Below are 18,633 nucleotides of genomic sequence, written 5' to 3' on the forward strand. Positions count from 1 at the left end.
ATTTATTTATCAGTCTTTAATTTTAATCGGTGGATCTGGCTTTGGGATGAGCGTAGACTTCAAACTATAAGCTGATTGATGTGCATATTCACAATCTCAGCACAAATTGGAAGAGCATTTGAGAGACGGAGAGACTCAGCAGTACATGGTAGATGTTGACTAATGCATAAAGAGATGTGGAACCACAGTGTGATGAGGTTAAACACACAATGATGCCGGCTGCGAGACACCATCTTATTATGCCTGACACATGGCATATGAAGTATTAAAGTCAATATGAAATCAAAATTAACCAAATTTACTTGCTTATTGAAGTACATACGACATACATTTAAAATTCTAAACAAGTCATGCACATAAAGCCAGTAATGTGCATCAAGAAAATAGGACTGGCTGTGATTTCATGCTTTATGCTAGACCCCTTTATGCAATTTTTTTTATCCTAAAGCGTCTATATGCCAACACCTCATGCAGATCTGTGTGTTTGTATAATGTGGTGCAGATGATAACACCTGTTCTTCCTAGAAGGAGACAGCTAGTTCATTACTAGCAATCATTCAGTCATCACTTATTGCATCTAATTAAATCTTTAACGATTGTTTCACTGAACACTGTATTGTCTAAATTGCACCTGTGTTTTTCAGCAGTTCGCTGTCACCGGTTTATGAGGCAGGAATATATTCTAATGTGATCATATTCACTGAGCAGGTCATTTATTATGTGCTAGCTGATACACTATCTACCTTGAGCTGTAAATAGCTTTCTCAGTTTTCAAGAGCCGAGGCCACATTGCTCTCTCTGTGTTTTGAATAAGAGATTACTGTGCCTGCCGCTACAGGCTACAGATACCGTCATTATCAACTGTGGCAGGAGACTCTCTCCAGCTCTCCTTGCAAACATATCATAAATCAATCTCCACCAAGCCCACTGGAGGTTGATAATGTGCCGATTGAAGAGTGAGTTACCTATAGATGAATCCTGATGAAATCATCCTGAGAAATGAATGCAAGTGTCTTCTCAATGATAAGATTTGGACATCACACAGTTGTTAAAATGGGTTTTATTTTAAATGGGTGAGTTTTAGAACTCAGAGTAAAATTTCTACTGCAGTGCGCAGCAGAATCACTTCACACATACAATAAAACAACCTTGATAGATCACAGAGACGCCTATTTGAAGTCTGCATTTACATCTGCAAGACATTTTTTGTGTGTTTACTCATCTGCAATAGGTCTATTGGATGTAGAAATTATCTTTAAAGGGGTCCTATGCTCCTTTACAAAGTCTTTATTTTGTTTTTGGGGTGTACTTGAACATGCTGTCATGCTTAGTTGTTCGAAAAAAGTATTATTTTTCACATAATTTACATTATTACAATAGCTTTCTCCCCAAAAAAAACCAAATGTGTTGTGATTGGTCAGCAGTCCCACTGCGTTGCGATTGGCAAACAGCGTAGACCGTGTTCCGCCCTGCTGCGCCCCTTCCAAAGCAACAAACTAGATTAAAGTGATTCTTACGTTTTAAATATGGATATTTTTTTTTTTTTACAAAAACATATCTGATCGCTAAAGTAGGCTTTTACCGACTGCTCCGGAGCCATGTGAGGCACTTTTTTATTATGGATTGACGTATTTTCAGTCTATGCTGTTCTATGAGTGCCAGAATTGATTTAATATAACTCCGCATTCGTCTGAAAGAAGGAAGTCATATACACCTAGGATGCATGAATGGTGAGTGAATAATACGCTATTGTTGGTCCTATTGTCAGCCTGTGAGATACTATCATTATTGTGCTAACGTATTTAATTATTTGCATGCCCGAAACCATAAGGCTAGTGAAGCTATCTACACTGTGTGATGAATAAATCTCTTACCACACACCACACGTCTATGGCGAGGCACCGACGCATCCACGGATGATCACTAGTCAATGTTCGTGTTTACATCAGCCGCGGATCTGCGTGTGTTTGGACCGTAGACTGGTTTGGACCCTCTGTACAACACACGCGAACGGCACGGCTTCAGCACGGTTAGCGGAGCAGTTTGCAGACCCTTTAGTTAAAGCTTGCGTTTAAACGAGCCGACCTACGGCTCGCTGTAGCATCCCAAAAGCAGCCGTCCATAATACATGGCTAAAGTTAGGCGAATCCCCCACCCGCCAACGAATTGAATTTCAGTAGGCGGGATTTACATTGTGACATAATAGCCTCCGGAAAACAAACGCTGTAGTCCAAATGAGTCGTTTCGTTGTAGTTCTTGAAAAGGGATTTTTTAAAAACTAAATATCTCCCTTTGGAGTGGACTTTGAGATTTGTAACTTTGTAGATGTTTTTTATGCCCAAACATACACATCACGCACTGGCTAAAGTTCAAAAAGTGAAAAAGCATAATAGGAGCTTGCTTGCTGACCAGCTATGACCAGCTAAAACCAGGCTGGTTGACCAGCTAAAACCAGCTAACCAGCCTAGGCTGGTTTTAGTTTTTTTTTTTTTTTCACCAGGGAGATTATGGCATAATCTGCACATGAGTCCCGCAGAAAAAAATATGATTAATTTTTAAACTAACCGATTTGCGAAGTGAGATCACACTTTAGAATGCGTTGGACTTTGGAGGAAGCAGGTCGCTCGTGTGTCATTATTAACCGTTATGAACACACTTAACAAAGGAACCTATGAAAGAATCACAGGGCTTTGCTTACAAAGTTGTCAGAAGCTTTAGTGAGGCTTCGCAGAACGAGTGAGCATGTGCAGGTGCTAAGAATGAGAACGCTGGAAAAGTAGGCCTAAAAGTCTTCGTAAAGTTCCTTGCAGGTATATCAGCTTTTGTTTTTCATTTGATTGCTATTTTGTTTTGCTTTCACAGATATTTCCTTATTTTTCATGATGAGACAACGTGTTGAATGTTTGTTGGAAGTTTTGTTTTTCCTAATTAACTGCATTATCTAACGTGATGTCCATTATTTACTTTCAGTATTGACAAATATATTATTACATTTATAGGGACTAATTATATTTGTTTTCAGTAGAATGTTTTCACACCTCCTTTGAACTGTAAACAGGATGTTATTTTGAGTTGCTAAAATGCAGCATTGTTATCTTGGCAGTTCATAACTGTGCAGTCAGTTTTCGTCTAGCTGCTACCTCAAAGTTGATACATTTTCATATTTCTGAATGTATGATATACTTAATGTATTTTTTTAATCTGCTTTGCAACTACAGGTGTAGTGTTAGGTTTGTTGTGGATGTATTTCCTTTTTGAATGTCAATACTAAACATGATAACAGAGGCTTTGGCACTGACCAAACAGTGACAAAAGTTACCTGGATGCGCGCCATATTGGAAATACTCGGATGTAAACAACAGTATGATTTGCATGGTTAATGTACAAGTGTCAAAGCTGCTTAATATTGAGGACTTAGTAAGCAAGAAAGGGTGCAGTATTTTGAAGATATGTACGAACAATATTAATTAACACATTGGCCTAATATTTCACCTACCTGTCCAGAAATGATAAAAACATGCCCTGGAAATCCTGGTTCAGTTTGGCCAACCACAAACCCCTTCTTTCAGTAGACAGTCTTTTGCACTCTTCACCTTGATTTGTTATAACTTTTGGCAGTCTATAATACTCAAAATGTTTTTCCCGGTACGACCGATTAGTACAGCCCAAGACATGACAATAATTGACCATTTTCAACAGCAATAATCTGCTAAATTTGCAAGTTCAGTTCGGTTCAGTGGGATTGTTCACGTTCTGTGTCGCTAATATGGCCCATTGATGACGTGACGTGAAAACACTCTGTTGAGCCTAGACTAATATTACCAGGTGTACAACATTAATTTATAAGATCTGTCTTTTTTTTTTAAATGCAGGTCAGGTCCCATAGATGACCCAAGTCCTCAAAAGAGACACTGGACTGATGGTGGCCCACCCAGTGCATTCTAGAGCCAAGAAGAAATGGACAGAGCTGAACCTTAAAATGCCCGTTTCTGCTGTGTGGTATGACTGTGTTGCTCAATCACAGCGAAGTGAAACAATTTCAGTATTCTGACCTTTCTGACTTCTGGTTTTTACCACTTGACTTTTCACCACTTTCTCCTTTTTGAAACCTGTGCTGTTTTCACGCACATTAAATTTTTAGGTTCATTTCACGGTCAACGAGAATCTCTGTCCAGTTATTTGTGTAGCATTGTCTCCTACAAGCCCATCAGCTATGTACTTCTTATAAAATGGGTTCCAATTTACCATTTGCATGGTTTATGTACTTCAGTTGTGGACAGTGATTGATGGCAAACAAATCAAATATCATATTGCCTTTATTGATTGTCTGCTTCTGAAGGAACTTCCATTGGAGAACTCCAGTGAGACTGATGAGTTGCACACCCATACCATTATGCTGGCAGGGCGACACTACATGATTTCCCTTGCTTTCTCTGTCAAAGGATTTTTTTTCTTTCTGTCTATCCCCGGATTTCTCGGCCTTTCATCTCTGAGCATTTGATGGCCCTTGATTATTCCCTCTACTGAGATCCTGCCAGTCTCACAGTCTCCTGCTCTCTCTCTTGCTGAGATGAAGAACTATATAGAGTTACAGAAAGTGGATAAGGGTTTGTATGGATGGGTGTATGTAATTTGACTAGTCCTCATCTTACCATGGCAATACTTTAGATTCATAAATTCAGTTGCTCAGTTTTAAAATGCTCATCTTTCCAGCTCTTGTTTTGCACTGTTAAGGTTTAGCGAGGTGAAAAAATGCATGTGCGATGATTACAAGTCCCCTTTGCAAAATGATGGCAATTATATATCAATTGCCTGGCTTCCATTGTAATAGATTTTTTATAGTTGCTCTGAAGGCCAAGTGTAAATGGTAAGTAAGAGCAAATTTTGAGAGCATTTAGTTTATGATGAATCCACTAGTGCTGAACGGCAAAGTTGTTTAGAATACCTGGGTGTATGTAGTGTGGCACCAATTATTTTGTGAGGTTTGGTCACACGTCACTTAATTAAGGCATGTGTGAGTCTTTACAGCATGAGAACAATCCAAGAGAATTTGGCAATAAATTAGATTCTTGTTTTCAAAGAAAATGGATGATGTTTAGTTTATTTGCAGCTTTTAAATAATATACGTCTTTTACACTTTATGGAATTTTACACTTTTATGGAATAACACTGCAAACCTGCAAATGACTTGCAGTTTTTTTATGTCTCACGTTTTCAGTTCATAAATAGATGTTTCTAAAAGTCTCTTCATCTTGTAGTGATGAACTGGAGCATCTTGAACATATTATATGATTCCTGCTGTTTCTGACCAGTCTTTACAAATTAGAAAAATATGTTGATGACACATTTATTGAATTTTTCTCACATTTTAAAGCATTTACACTAACAGTCCTGGCGCACAACTTTCTGTGACTTTGTCTTGTAGAACAGCCTCCTAGAAAGTTAAATATGTAAATCATTGCAGAATAGGTTTATTTAGGGCTGAGTTTGACATTAGAAAGTTTTGCTTCTGTGGTTCCTCTGTGTGACAGCTGTTTGGCTGTCTTCTACTATTCTGCCATGATCACTGGATGGCAGATCAGCTGAAAACTGCGTTGTGTAAACTGTCTCTTGTTTGTTGATTAGTGCCACCTATTGTATGAGTGTGCTTTTTCCAGATGAATATTCATTTCAGTTTTGTTGTAAACAGACCTGTCTTTTATTTTTAAGAAAAAACTGCATTATATTAGAAAAAGATATGCAAATACACAACAATGATTTTTCGAAAAAAGTAAGCATGAAGGTTCACTCCTAACCCCACCTATAAACATAACCAACACTAGATGTTTACGCAAACTAATTTCAAATTAGAATAGATCCAATCAGATTTCAGATTCTGAAAGTATATTATGAACCCTAAACATTGCAGCCCGATTTACATACATTAGTTTACATGTGCATAACATTTGTGACCCTGGACCACAAAACCAGTCTTAAGTCGCTGGGGTATATTTGTGGCAATAGCCAAAAATACATTGCATGGGTCAAAATTATAGATTTTTCTTTTATGTCAAAAATCAATAGGAAATTAAGTAAAGATCATGTTACATTAAGATTTTTTGTAAAATTCCTACTGTAAACCTATCAAAATGTAATTTTTGATTAGTAATACGCATTGTTAAGAACTTTAAAGGTGGACAACTTTAAAGGTGATTTTCTCAGTATTTTGATTTTTTTGCACCCTTAGATTCCAGATTTTCAAATAGATGTATCTCGGCCAAATATTGTCCTATCTATTTATCTATCTATTTCTTATTTATTCAGCTTATGATGTATATATCTCAGTTTTGTAAAATTTAACCTTATGACTGGTTTTGTGGTCCAGGGTCACATTTATTCCAAACAAAACTTCAGTGCGTTTCACTTTCCCTGGAATTGACCCTTTGCAAAAAACCCATCCTCCTTAGTTACTGTTGCTATGTCCGACAAACTGTGCCCCTCTCACACTACACATTATGTTTTCACACAGTGAAAATACATCACAGAGCAAAGAGGAAACTGACAACACGCCGACAGACGAGACAGAGCAGGTAAATTTTGGTATGAAACAAGATTCCAAACTCTCCACCATGGCCAATACTAAAGAGCTGTCCAAGGATGTCAGGGACAAGATTGTAGACCTACACAAGGCTGGAATGGGCTACAAGACCATCGCCAAGCAGCTTGGTTGAGAAGGTGACAACAGAACAGTTGGTGCGATTGTTCACAAATGGAAGAAACACAAAATAACTGTCAGTCTCCCTCGGTCTGGGGCTCCATGCAAGATCTCACCTTGTGGAGTTTTAATGATCATGAGAACGGTGAGGAATCAGCCCAGAAATACACGGGATGATCTTGTCAATGATCTTAAGGCAGCTGGGACCTTAGGCACCAAGAAAACAATCTGTAACACACTACGACGTAAAGGACTGAAATCCTGCAGCACCCACAAGGTCCATGCTCTAAAAAAAAGCACAAGTACAGACCTGTCTAAAGTTTGCCAATGAACATCTGAATGATTCAGAGAAGAACTGGGTGAAAGTGTTGTGGTTAGATGAGACCACAATTGAGCTCTTTGGCATCAACCCAACTTGCCGTGTCTGGAGGAGGAGGAATGCTGCTTATGATCCCAACACCATCCCCACCGTCAAACAAGGAGGTGGAAACATTATGCTTTGGAGGTGTTTTTCTGCTAAGGGGACAGGACCACTGCACTGCATAAAAGGGATGATGGATAGGGCCATGTACCGTTAAATCTTGGGTGAGAACCATTGAGAATGGGTCGTGGATGGGTATTCCAGCATGGCAATGACCCAAAACACACGGCCAAGGCAACAAAGGAGTTGCTCAAGAAGATGCACATTAAGCTCCTGGAGTGGCTAAGCCAGTCTCCAGACTTTAATACCATAGAAAATCTGTGGAGGGAACTGAAGGTTCAAGTTTCCAAACATCAGCCTCGAAACCTTAATGACTTGGAGAGGATCTGCAAAGAGGAGTGGGACAAAATCCCTCCTGAGATGTATGCAAACCTGGTGGCGAACTACAAGAAATGTCTGACCTCTGTGATTGCCAACAAGGGTTTTGCTATCAAGTACTAAATCATGTTTGTGAAGGGGTCAGATGCTTATTTTACTCATTAAAATGCAAATCAATTTATAACTTTAAAAAAAAAAAATCTGGATTTTTTTGTTATTCTGTCTCTCACTTTTCAAATAAACCTACCATTAAAATTATACACTGATCATTTCTTTTGTCAGTGGGAAAATGTACAAAATCAGCAGGGGATCAAATAATTTTTCCCCTCACTGTACATGTGAACCGATCGTCTTTTCATATTTACTTAAAGCACCAAAAAAAAAAAAAAGTTTCAAGTTTAAGTCCACCAAGGTAATCTTCTGTCTGATTTGTTTGTTGGACAAAATGGCGGATCTGGCGTTTTGATTGGTCAAGTCATCTGTCAGTCAAATTGTTTACGAAGGGTCAATTACAGCAAATATAACTGTCATTTTTGCCTTGAGGACATACCTAAAATAAAGCTGACATATATGTCAAAAGTGCTTTTTTTTTAGCAAACATATAGTAAATATTCAGTCTTATCCACTGACCAGTTCGTAACACATGAGACTGAAATAAATGTTTGATTGTATGACATAAAACATAAAAATATTATACAAATTCATGCAGATTCATACAAATTAGGAATTGCCAAGAAATAGCAAAATCAGGTAAAATGGAAACAAGAATTTGTTTTCTTTGGTAAAGGGCTCAAATTTACATCAAACTCCATTAGAACATTATATTCCCACAATACGAAGTACTGTAATGCTAGGTTCTCAGGATAGAGATTTAGTTAGAGATATTTACCTTCCTTATGGTTTTAGTGATAAGTTTGATGGGATCTCCAGGGGTTGTGCTGGGCGACACTGCTGTAGGGAAGTACAATTCTGTTTCAACATCCTTGAACACCATTCTTTTGGGGGATATGAGGATGTATTATTGAATTATTAAAAATGTATTTTGTGGCTGGGTGGCAATAACAAACAAGGATGTTGTGAAATAACTGGGATTTACTAAATGCAATGAAGCAATACACTGACAACAGTACATTTGAGTGAGGAAAAACAAACTGTACAGTATTTATGTGTATGTGTTTGTATATTCTGCACATTATGCAGTGGATTTTATTATTCATATCATGCTCTTACCTACTTCTACTCAGCTTCTGAATAGTTAAAGACACCAATGATGGAAACAATATTGAAAACAAATGACTAATGTGATAACAAAAACCAGGAACAGGCTGTACTTTGTGTACAATAATAATGAGCAAACCAAAGTAATGAGTTTGAATAAAAGCAAAAAGCAATAACAAACCTGAGTGTTAACAGGCATTCAATTCAGCCATTCAATTTTGTGTGTGAGTATTTATTGAAGTTGTGGACTCAGTGTCAGTGATAGCATAGATGGGATGGCCAATGACAAGTGTGAATCTGTACAGATTAAAGTAAACCATGAAAAATGAATAAAGTTCTGCTGCAGAGGGTCTGGTTCAGTTCAGTCTACAAAACCAGCAGGTCTTTTACGCTCTGGATAACATCTACTGTAAAATCACAACATTTTACTAATTATATGCTTGCAGAAAATGTATTACTTCAGAATACAGTGCCCTTTTGAAAAGCTGTCAATGGAGAAAGCTGCTTTTTGGATCCAGATGGTGTTGATGCAGCATCTACCAGTGGCCTAACCTTGACCTCTTGTTTGGCACGCCCTTCTTCCTTCATATGGAACTCATTTGCATAGTTGGTAAGTGGCTTTTAGAGTTATAGGTCTGCATTATTTGCTTTTCACTTCCAGTATAACGTAGGCATTATGCCGAATACTAGGGCTGGGTATTGTGACCAATTTGGCAATTCGATTCGATTCTTATTTTTATGGTTTCGATTTGATTCAATTTCGATTTCGATTCGATTCGATTCGATATCGATTCGCTATCAATATTTCATTTAAAATGTTAGTTTTGCAGACATGTAATCCATATTTTGATATAAATGCTGGTAACTGAAACTCTCCTACTTAAGTTTATTACTGAAATACACATCTACATTAATAATAGGGTGCACACAGTTGTTTATTTTAAACAACTTTTATTTTAAATGAACCCTGTAACAAGAAGTCATAAATATGTGCATCCATTGTACACCATGTAAACAAACTGCAAAATGCACATTACTGTAAAAAATAAAAAGACTGTAAATGTGCAACAGTGAAATCTATTAAGAACTTCAAACATGTTTAAGAAATAAAACATTTTTCTAAATTCAAAACGTTCAAAACAGGCCCATCATAAAACCCTTGTCTGCGTATACAAAACATTCTAACTGTCCATAAAACTAACAGTTCCTAACTACAGCCTAATCATTTTTCTGCAAAAAAAAGCAGCTGATCAACATGTTCTGATCTGATCTAAGGCAGCTCCTTTGCGCTGTGATTAGATCACCAGCGGTTGAGAAAACTCTCTCAGCAGGAGCACTAGTGACACCTTCAGGACGAGAGGTGAATATTCATATCCTCTTACGTGAAGCACGTGCATTAAGAATCGATTCGGGGATTTCCCGAATCGATATCGTTGCGTTCAACTGAAGATCGATTAAAATCGGAGAATCGATATTTTTTACCCAGCCCTACCGAATACAGTCCAAACATGACACCAGATGGTTGAACTATCACCCTTGCATTCATTTGTATCTTAATACGAGAGCTTCTATGGAATGTTGTGAATTCTCTGAATGAATGTAAAGTGCAAGTGCTGCAGTTGTTTAGTTTGAGGAGTAAATTATATGTAGTATTTTGTATTTTTTGGTCACAACCTCACCCTTTTCTGCCCCCCTTACTGATTAAAAATGGGCCAAACTACTGCCTCTGACATTTCTCTCACTTTTCTGTCACATACTGACTGAAAAGTATTCCTCTCTGCAGGGCCTGGTGTTGGTGTCCCCATTTACACCCCCAAAGAGGTAGCTGGCAGTTGCCCTATCTGTCTTATGTGATGGCAACCGGCATTTGTTTGTGTTAGTCCACCGAAAACCGATCACACTGAAACAAATTTCCCCATTTCAGTGGTTGAAAAGGGAATTTGGACTGCTGTCTTGCATGTCGGTAGTTTAGTAGAAAAATTCTTCTGTAGAAACATCTATCCAAGCTCTAGCTGACCATGAAGACTGTCACAAACAAAGGTTGTTATTCATTTTCTAGACAACAATGTTTTGGTGCAATGTTTTCTCTTCTATAGTTTTTAAGTGTTCTTGACATGTAATTCAGGATTCTCTGTGTCTGGAGTAAGTTAGTTGGCTCAAACGAGACGGACGGTGGTGATTTTGATTCCCTTTCAACTTTCCTCAGAAATAAGGAGTTTTGAAGCTTCTCCTCACCTCATCATAAAATGCTTTTATGATCGCAGGTACATATCAAAGAGAAACCAGTCTGTGTGTAACAGCTCAATGTTTCAGTCAATACATGGGGCCAATCAATGAAACAACAGACTTTAAAGAAGGAAAATCTGTGAAATAAAGAGCTTTACATCATTCCACATATGTCAATGCTCTGCATCACTCCCGTTATATCTGATATTATCTCTTTTTTTGTCTCACTGTGTCCATGTCTTTCTCTCTTTCTCTGTTCTCCTGTCCTGCTTCTCTCTGTGAACTCTATAGAAATGCTTTATTCATTTTATATATTCAACCAAGGTCAGTCGAGTCACTGCAAAAGTAACTTTTCATTTTTCTGTGAAGCTTCACTGCAGTTTAATATTGTCATAGCAGTATAGAGGCCAATGACAAGCTATTTTTTCTATTTAAAAATACATTAAACGTGCAATTTACACTGTGGTTTCAATACAGCTTTAATAAGAAGAGCATGTTTTAATTTTTTAATTAGTTATTTTTTTGAGCCTCATTTAAAGCTTCATTAATGTTGGCATGAAATAAATTCTGTTTTCTAAATGCATGTTATAGATCTTTTTTGAACAATTAATTTGTGCACATTTTTAATTTGTTTTAGTTGTTATTTAATTTATTAAATTGACTTGATCTTCTAGTGAACTGACTGACTTCTCTCTGATGACGTATGCTGGACTGTCTTACAATTAAGCTAGCATTCAGATCTGCCTCCATCCAGTCAACAAATGACAGACAGATCCAAGTCCCCATCCTCCATTATTTTCTTTATTTTTCTAAAATCCGTTTCACTTTGATGTATGTCACAACATGGAAGAGCAGACCTGTCGCTACTTACCTTATTTGGAATAGTCTTTTATTATTTTTTTTCTCCTCAGAACCGGTCATTTCTAAAGTGTGGGCAGACCGATCAGTGAGAGTTACTGCTTGCACTTTCTACTTCCCTTAGTAATGCTTGTGCTGTGTTTGCATACTTTATTCCATATAAAGTAATTGTAAATGCAGTATTTGTCAGACGTTTCAAAGATGTTTTCATAAAGCAACAGCAACACTTTTCATGTAGAATTTAATACAGCACTATCTGTAAAAGAATGAAGCATAACATGATCCTATACTATTTAAAATTAAATGACATATACTGTTTAAACAAATATAGTGGCGCACATTGTAGCCTGTATCATTTCATATTAAACCATGAATTTAGCTATAAGCATGCGTGTCAGATCCGCATCACATTCACTAGCGGCAGCTCTTAAAGTAATAGCAGCCAAATAACCTAATAACCCCGCTGCTGTGTCTATAATCAAAGAACAAAAGAAAAAAGAGGAAATCAATAACTTTTTGTAGCTTTAAGGATTTATCTATGTTTCATTTACTGTTTAGTATTTGATAACTTTATTCAATTTTTGTATATTTCCTATTTGCTGAAACCTACCTCACACAAAACTTATGACTTAACTCTTGACATATGTGACCCTGGACATCAAAACCAGTCGCATGGGTATATTTGTAGCAATAGGCAACAATACACTGTATGGGTCTAAATTTTTGATTTTTCTTTTATGGTAAAAATCATTAGGATATAATTAAAGATCATGTTCCATGAAGATATTTTGTAAATGTCCTACCGTAAATAGATCAAAACTTAGAACAAAATAGAATAGAACAAACATTTTTGGTTAGTAATATGCTTTGCTAAAAACTTAATTTAAAAAACTTTAAAAGTGATTTTCTCAATATTTAGATTTTTTAGCACCCTCAGATTCCAGATTTTTAAATAGTTTTATCTCGGCCAAATATTATTCTGTCCTACATACTTCAATGGAAAGCTTATTTGTGAACCTAGACCGCAACCAGTAACAAATATTATTAAGCAGCACAGGCATATTTGTAGCAATAGCCAAAAATACATTGTATAGGTAAAAAATTAAACAAAAAATTAAAGCCAAAAATCATTAGGATGTTAAAGGGATAGTTCTCCCAAAATCAAAAATGCAATGTTTATCTGCTTACCCCCAGGGCATCCAAGATGTAGGTGACTTTGTTTCTTCAGTATAACAAAAACAAGGATTTTTAACTCAAACTGTTGCAGTCTGTCAGTCATATAATGGCAGTCAATGGGCTCCACGGCTTTGAGAGTCAACAAAAACACACAGGAAAAGCAAACTAAACCCTGCGGCTTGTGAAAATACATCGAAGTCTTAACATACAAAACAAGTGGTCTGTGCAAGAAACTGAACAGTGTTTATATATATTTTTTTTAACCTCTGATCCACTGCAATGTCCAACTTTCCAGAGCACATTCACAACAGCCGGCGCATGATGAAAAGCAAGCAACCATAATTTTAGTCGATCAGTCGGCTCGAAAGTTGGGAGTCTGTGAAAATTTTGAGTAGCTGTCATATACACAATTTCTCTGCACTGTGTACACAATGAGCGACATGTCACTTCCGCGTGTGCGCCTACTATTCCAGAGCTCGTTGCCGCGCCACACGCCGGCTGTTGTAACAATGAATGTAGAACTCAATATTTGTATAGAGCCAATTAATGTATTAACTACGGTTTATAAACTATGATTACATATAAACAAAGAGTTTGCAAATGATTTGTACTTTAGTACTTTATTAGTGTATACTTATTATAAAATGTTGCCCTTACTTGTCATTGACCTGTTATAACAGTATTGAGGTCCAAATCGCTATGAAAGTGTGTTTGATTTTCTACTTTATGCATTTTATGGCTTTTTAGAGCATCTTTGAGGTTCTGACCTGCAGCATTTTCTTTCTTCTCTAGTTTGCTGTGAGATTGGTGAGTGGCAAAAACCTCTCTTTAAACTCCCTTATGGACCTACGTGATTGGCAAATTAAAACAAACTATCAAAATATTGGTTTCTGTGCCGAGTGTCCCTCGACAGCCATCTGCTTTGCCATTTGATGGCTTCCTCTCTGCTTTAATCCCCACAGATGTTTAGGAAGTCACTTTGAGCAGGCAGGTAATCGCCTGCCACTAGCAGCGAGACCCTACAGCACTATATTGCGCCCGCTGCTAATTACAAACAAAACATGGTTAAGCCATGTTAATTCACTGCCGGCGGCAAGGCACACACAAATAAAAGAAAAAGACGCAATTACAGGGTCTGGAAGGCTCTTGTTCCCCTGATATGGGCAGATGGAGGAGGAATTATACTAAAACTAAATAAATACAGCACTGGTAAGTGGCGGGAAAGCGGTTTTGTGTAGTAGCTGGTACTTCTTTCCCAGAACTCACAGAAGAGATAAAAATGTAAAATTTAAACCTTTTAATAAATGGAGTCTTTCGCTAATACTCTTGAAGTTTCTTCTGTCTCTCCTTCTTTCTCCCTTACTCTCTCTCTCCTGATGCTTCTTTGTAATACATACCATGTTTTTTTTTGAAGCGGCAGGACTGTCAGTATGCAGTGAGCACCTGCAATGAATAACAAAGATATGCCCACTCTTAAAAGTCAAGGTTCTTTATTGGCATCAATGATTTCATAAAGATCTTTTAACATCCATGGATTCTTTCATTTGCACAGAAGGTTCTTTAGATTATTTGAATATTCTTCACATGAAGTTTTAAGAACTATTCACTGAAAGGTTCATTGGGGAACCAAATACATGTATGGTTTCTTCTATGGCATCACTGCAAAAAAACACATTTTGTTTTAAGAGTCTAGCTGCATCTTCTCAAACCTTCAGAAAGCTTCTGATTATTGATCTGCTTAGCTGTTATTAATCTCAACTAAGATGAAGTGTTAAGAGGACTGGATATGGCACTAACCTTGTCAATTACTGATCCTTGAAAATTGATCAGCGAGAGTGACTGTTTGCCCTTTTCTCAGATGGATTCTCTGAAGAATGATCACCGAAAGGCACCTGATCACGACTAAGCCAGAAAAATCTCCCTCGGGTCTGAGTACTTAAATCATGACGGGGAGATCAGAAGTGATCGAGGGGGAGTCTCGAAATAGTTCATGTCCATATGGTGATGGAAATGCGGACATGTGTTCTGATTACGACTGAGATTGCTAGATTAAAAGTGTAATCTTTGCTCAGAGACAAGTGTCTGAGAGAACGCAAACGGATGGTCCCACTGATTGTAGGTCAGGACTTCTGAAATCTCCTTTTAGGGGATCATATGTAGTAAGCCTCTCTTAGGGATCATTAGAGTACACAGCTTCCAGTGTTTATTTGTGGTTTCTAGATAAGTCTAAAAACTGATTGACCTTATTTAGAATTTTATCTATACTGAAATTATTTGTCTTTATTATTATTTACATGGAGCAGCACAAAAATTTCCTTTCCTTTCCTTTCCTTTCCTTTCCTTTCCTTTCCTTTCCTTTCCTTTCCTTTCCTTTCCTTTCCACAAACATTTGGTTAAGCCCTCAAAAAACGTCTCAGGTTACGTATGTAACCCTAGTTCCCTGAGAATAGGGAACGAGACACTGCGTCCTCTAGAGGGCGCTTTTGGGGAACGCTGCAGCGTGCCTCGAGTCTGAAGAATGCATAGAAAAACTACATGAAATGGCCGGCGCCAGCGTATGACGTCACCGCGGCGCGTCAGTCGCTGCCGTTGCGTCACTACCGGGCGACCATAACATAAAGAGGCGCCCGTGCAACACAATACATCTTCAAAGTCTGAAGCTTTATCGTCCGAAGCATGGCGAAGAAGCCTAGAGGACGCAGTGTCTCGTTCCCTATTCTCAGGGAACTAGGGTTACATACGTAACCTGAGACGTTCCCTTCCGAAGGGAACTCTCACTGCGTCCTCTAGAGGGCGCTTTTGGGGAACGGTATACCAACACTGCCATGCTGAGGGGAGTGCATGCTAAGCCAGCGAGCACTAAGCAACAATTCTGAGAGGAATTGCCCCTACTAGGACGTGGTGACGGCTGTCAAAACGTTACCCCTCCCGGCCAGAGGCCTGACCTGTTACCCACTTACCAGACTGGGTAGAACCCAGGGCACAGCTCAGGCTTGGAATTATAGTAATTCCTTCTGAGGGAAACGGCTAAGCTTCGATGGAAACTTAGACTTGTCAGAACCAGAAACTACCGCAACATAGGGCCTAGTTCCCTCAGGAACTGGCTCCCATATGAGGGCAGAAACCTGTCCTGGGTCCGTTCAAAGGGCCACTAGTAGTGGCGCGCCCTAATAGTGGATGGTCAGCAGACATCAGCTAAGATATCAAAGGAGTCGAACCCAGGGAACCGGGGTTGTGAGCCGACTCCAATAGATGGGAACAAGGCAAAACGTGTGACCCATACCAAAAAGGGATTTAAAAGAGGAACCCAAACTTGGTGGGAACCTACCAACACGTGGATTTTATAGAAGTGCCCCAGGTGTGTGTGCACTTACCACACTTGTGGTTTTAACTGGAAGACGCCCAGGCATAGCGTGGGACGCTTACCGACATGATCGGATTTAAGGAGAGTGTTTTCCCAGAGGGTTTCACTATCAGCTCCATGCCGTCTGAAGAGACGGAAAGGGGATAACCCTGAAGGTGAGGGGATTGCCACACTAACCCTCCCCTGGACAGAAGCTCGCAAGCTATCTGTCAACAGAGAAGAACATGGAGCTGAGACCATCCTGCAATAGTGGACGACAGTGGAGGACAAAAATCCTGACCCTGATCCACAGGGAGAATCGCTTCTCCAGAAGGGGGCACTGCTGTCTTTTTAGGGAACCCTTAATGAAAAGGGGAAGCGTGCACAGCCCGGTCCACGCGACCTGTATGAAGGTCTGGCAATCTCACGAAGGTGGGTTGGCGCTCATAGAAGACCCTTCCCAGAAGGGGAGCTGCACAACCGAACAGGAGCGAATGCTCTCACTGTTACCCTTCATAGAGGGGAGCATACATCCAGAATAAAGGCTGGAGAGTAGAAACCTGAAGCATGAAGGTCAAGCTCCTACCCTGGGAAACAGGGAGGAGAACTTGGCCACCAAGGAGTGGTGCTCTTATAAGTGAACCCTGGAAAGGGGGCACGCCAACATCCTTGTAGCAGGTCCATAACTCTCAAAGGTCTGTCCCTGGTAGATTCCTACCCTCAGGAGGGAGGAAGCATTCAGTCCTGGGAAGTTGCTCTGAAGGAAACCCTGAATTAGGGGAGCTCAGGTCCGTTCCAGCAATCCTGCGCACAGGGAGGAACGTGAGCTCTTAACCTTAACAAACCCATTCCTCAGAAGGGGGAGCACTCAGTCCTGGGAAGTTGCTCTGAAGGAAACCCTGGATTAGGGGAGCTCAGGTCCGTTCCAGCAATCCTGCGCACAGGGAGGAACGTGAGCTCTTAACCTTAACAAACCCATTCCTCAGAAAGGGGAGCACTGTTTGCCTTGAAAGTTTCTGGGAAGCTCCGAAATGAATAAGGGCAGCTTCCTAGTTCAGACACTTCGTAAACCTTTCCTCAGAAAGGGAAGTGGAACTAGGCCTGGGGAGCGAGAATCGATCCTAAAGTGACGGCTTTCTAAGGTGTTAAACACCGAAGGATGCTCAAACCCTCTGTAGGGGAGACATTCGACAGCCTGGGTGTAGATCCTACATCAAGTGCTGCTTCAGCCCTCAGGCTTAGAATGAGGCGACTTGAAGAGAGTCTCAAAGTAGCGCTCAGATAAAAACCCCTTTCCTCAGAAAGGGGAGCGCACACCGAGAATCAAGACCCCAGCTGGAAAGCGTGTCACCAGGTGGTGCTCAAATAAAAAGCCTTTTCCGCAGAAAAGGGAGCAACCAAACCTGCTCCGAGTCCGCAGCGAGCACTCCGGACTGCTGGTACTCCTATGTAAGTGAACACCTGTCTCAACAGGTGTAGACACTCAGTTTCCATAGAAACCGTATTTAGGAGAGGACACGAAGCGGATCCTCGCACGCAGGCCGTCTGCAACAGAGTTAAACATACTAGTGCAATCTTAAATATAAATATCTTAAGATGCTTACCTAGGGAGAAAGGAAAAATTTCCTTTTGCTCGTTTAACCACTGAAGGGAGAAGCCCGATTGTGCTGGAACGAGTGTTGTGTAGACGGACACCACCATACAACCGGAAGGGAGGGGTGCTCCGTTGAGATGTTTCCACATTCCTTTTCTGAGGGAAAAACACAACACGCAACCCAAACCCTGCAGGCAACACGCCTATCCAGCCATAAGGGGGGCGTAACTAGGGAGTTATGCTCCTGTCTCAACAGGACATAAGTCTACACTAGGCCTGCAAAGGACAGCATAAACATACCAAGGGCAAACCTAAGAAAAACTTAGGGAGCTTACCTTGAAGAGGACAGAGGTCCTATGTGTAATATATGCTGTAAGGGTTGATTTACCGCACAGCCTGTGGAGTGGAGAGGGCAAACACTGCCGTAACCTTAATCCATAGGATCAGAGGGGGCGTCTGCCGTAGACTCGTCGTATTTCTTCTGTGAATAGAGAAAAACATACACAGGTCTGAGACAGTATGAAGTTCCTTCACGTAAAAAATGGATCATACTCACCCATTTAAAAGCATCCTGTTTCATAGAAAGAGGCGGGGTTTTTTTTTTTTTTTTCAGAGACCGCCTGATTCCAGACCGTCCGAAAATTAGGGTTCTATACAGGTAGAACCCCCAAAGGACATCATGGGTCCGGGGAGTGCAGGAAGCTTAAATGGAGACAGGGGAATTA

The sequence above is a fragment of the Garra rufa genome, chromosome 16, assembly GCF_049309525.1.
Source record: "Garra rufa chromosome 16, GarRuf1.0, whole genome shotgun sequence".
NCBI lineage: Eukaryota > Metazoa > Chordata > Actinopteri > Cypriniformes > Cyprinidae > Garra > Garra rufa.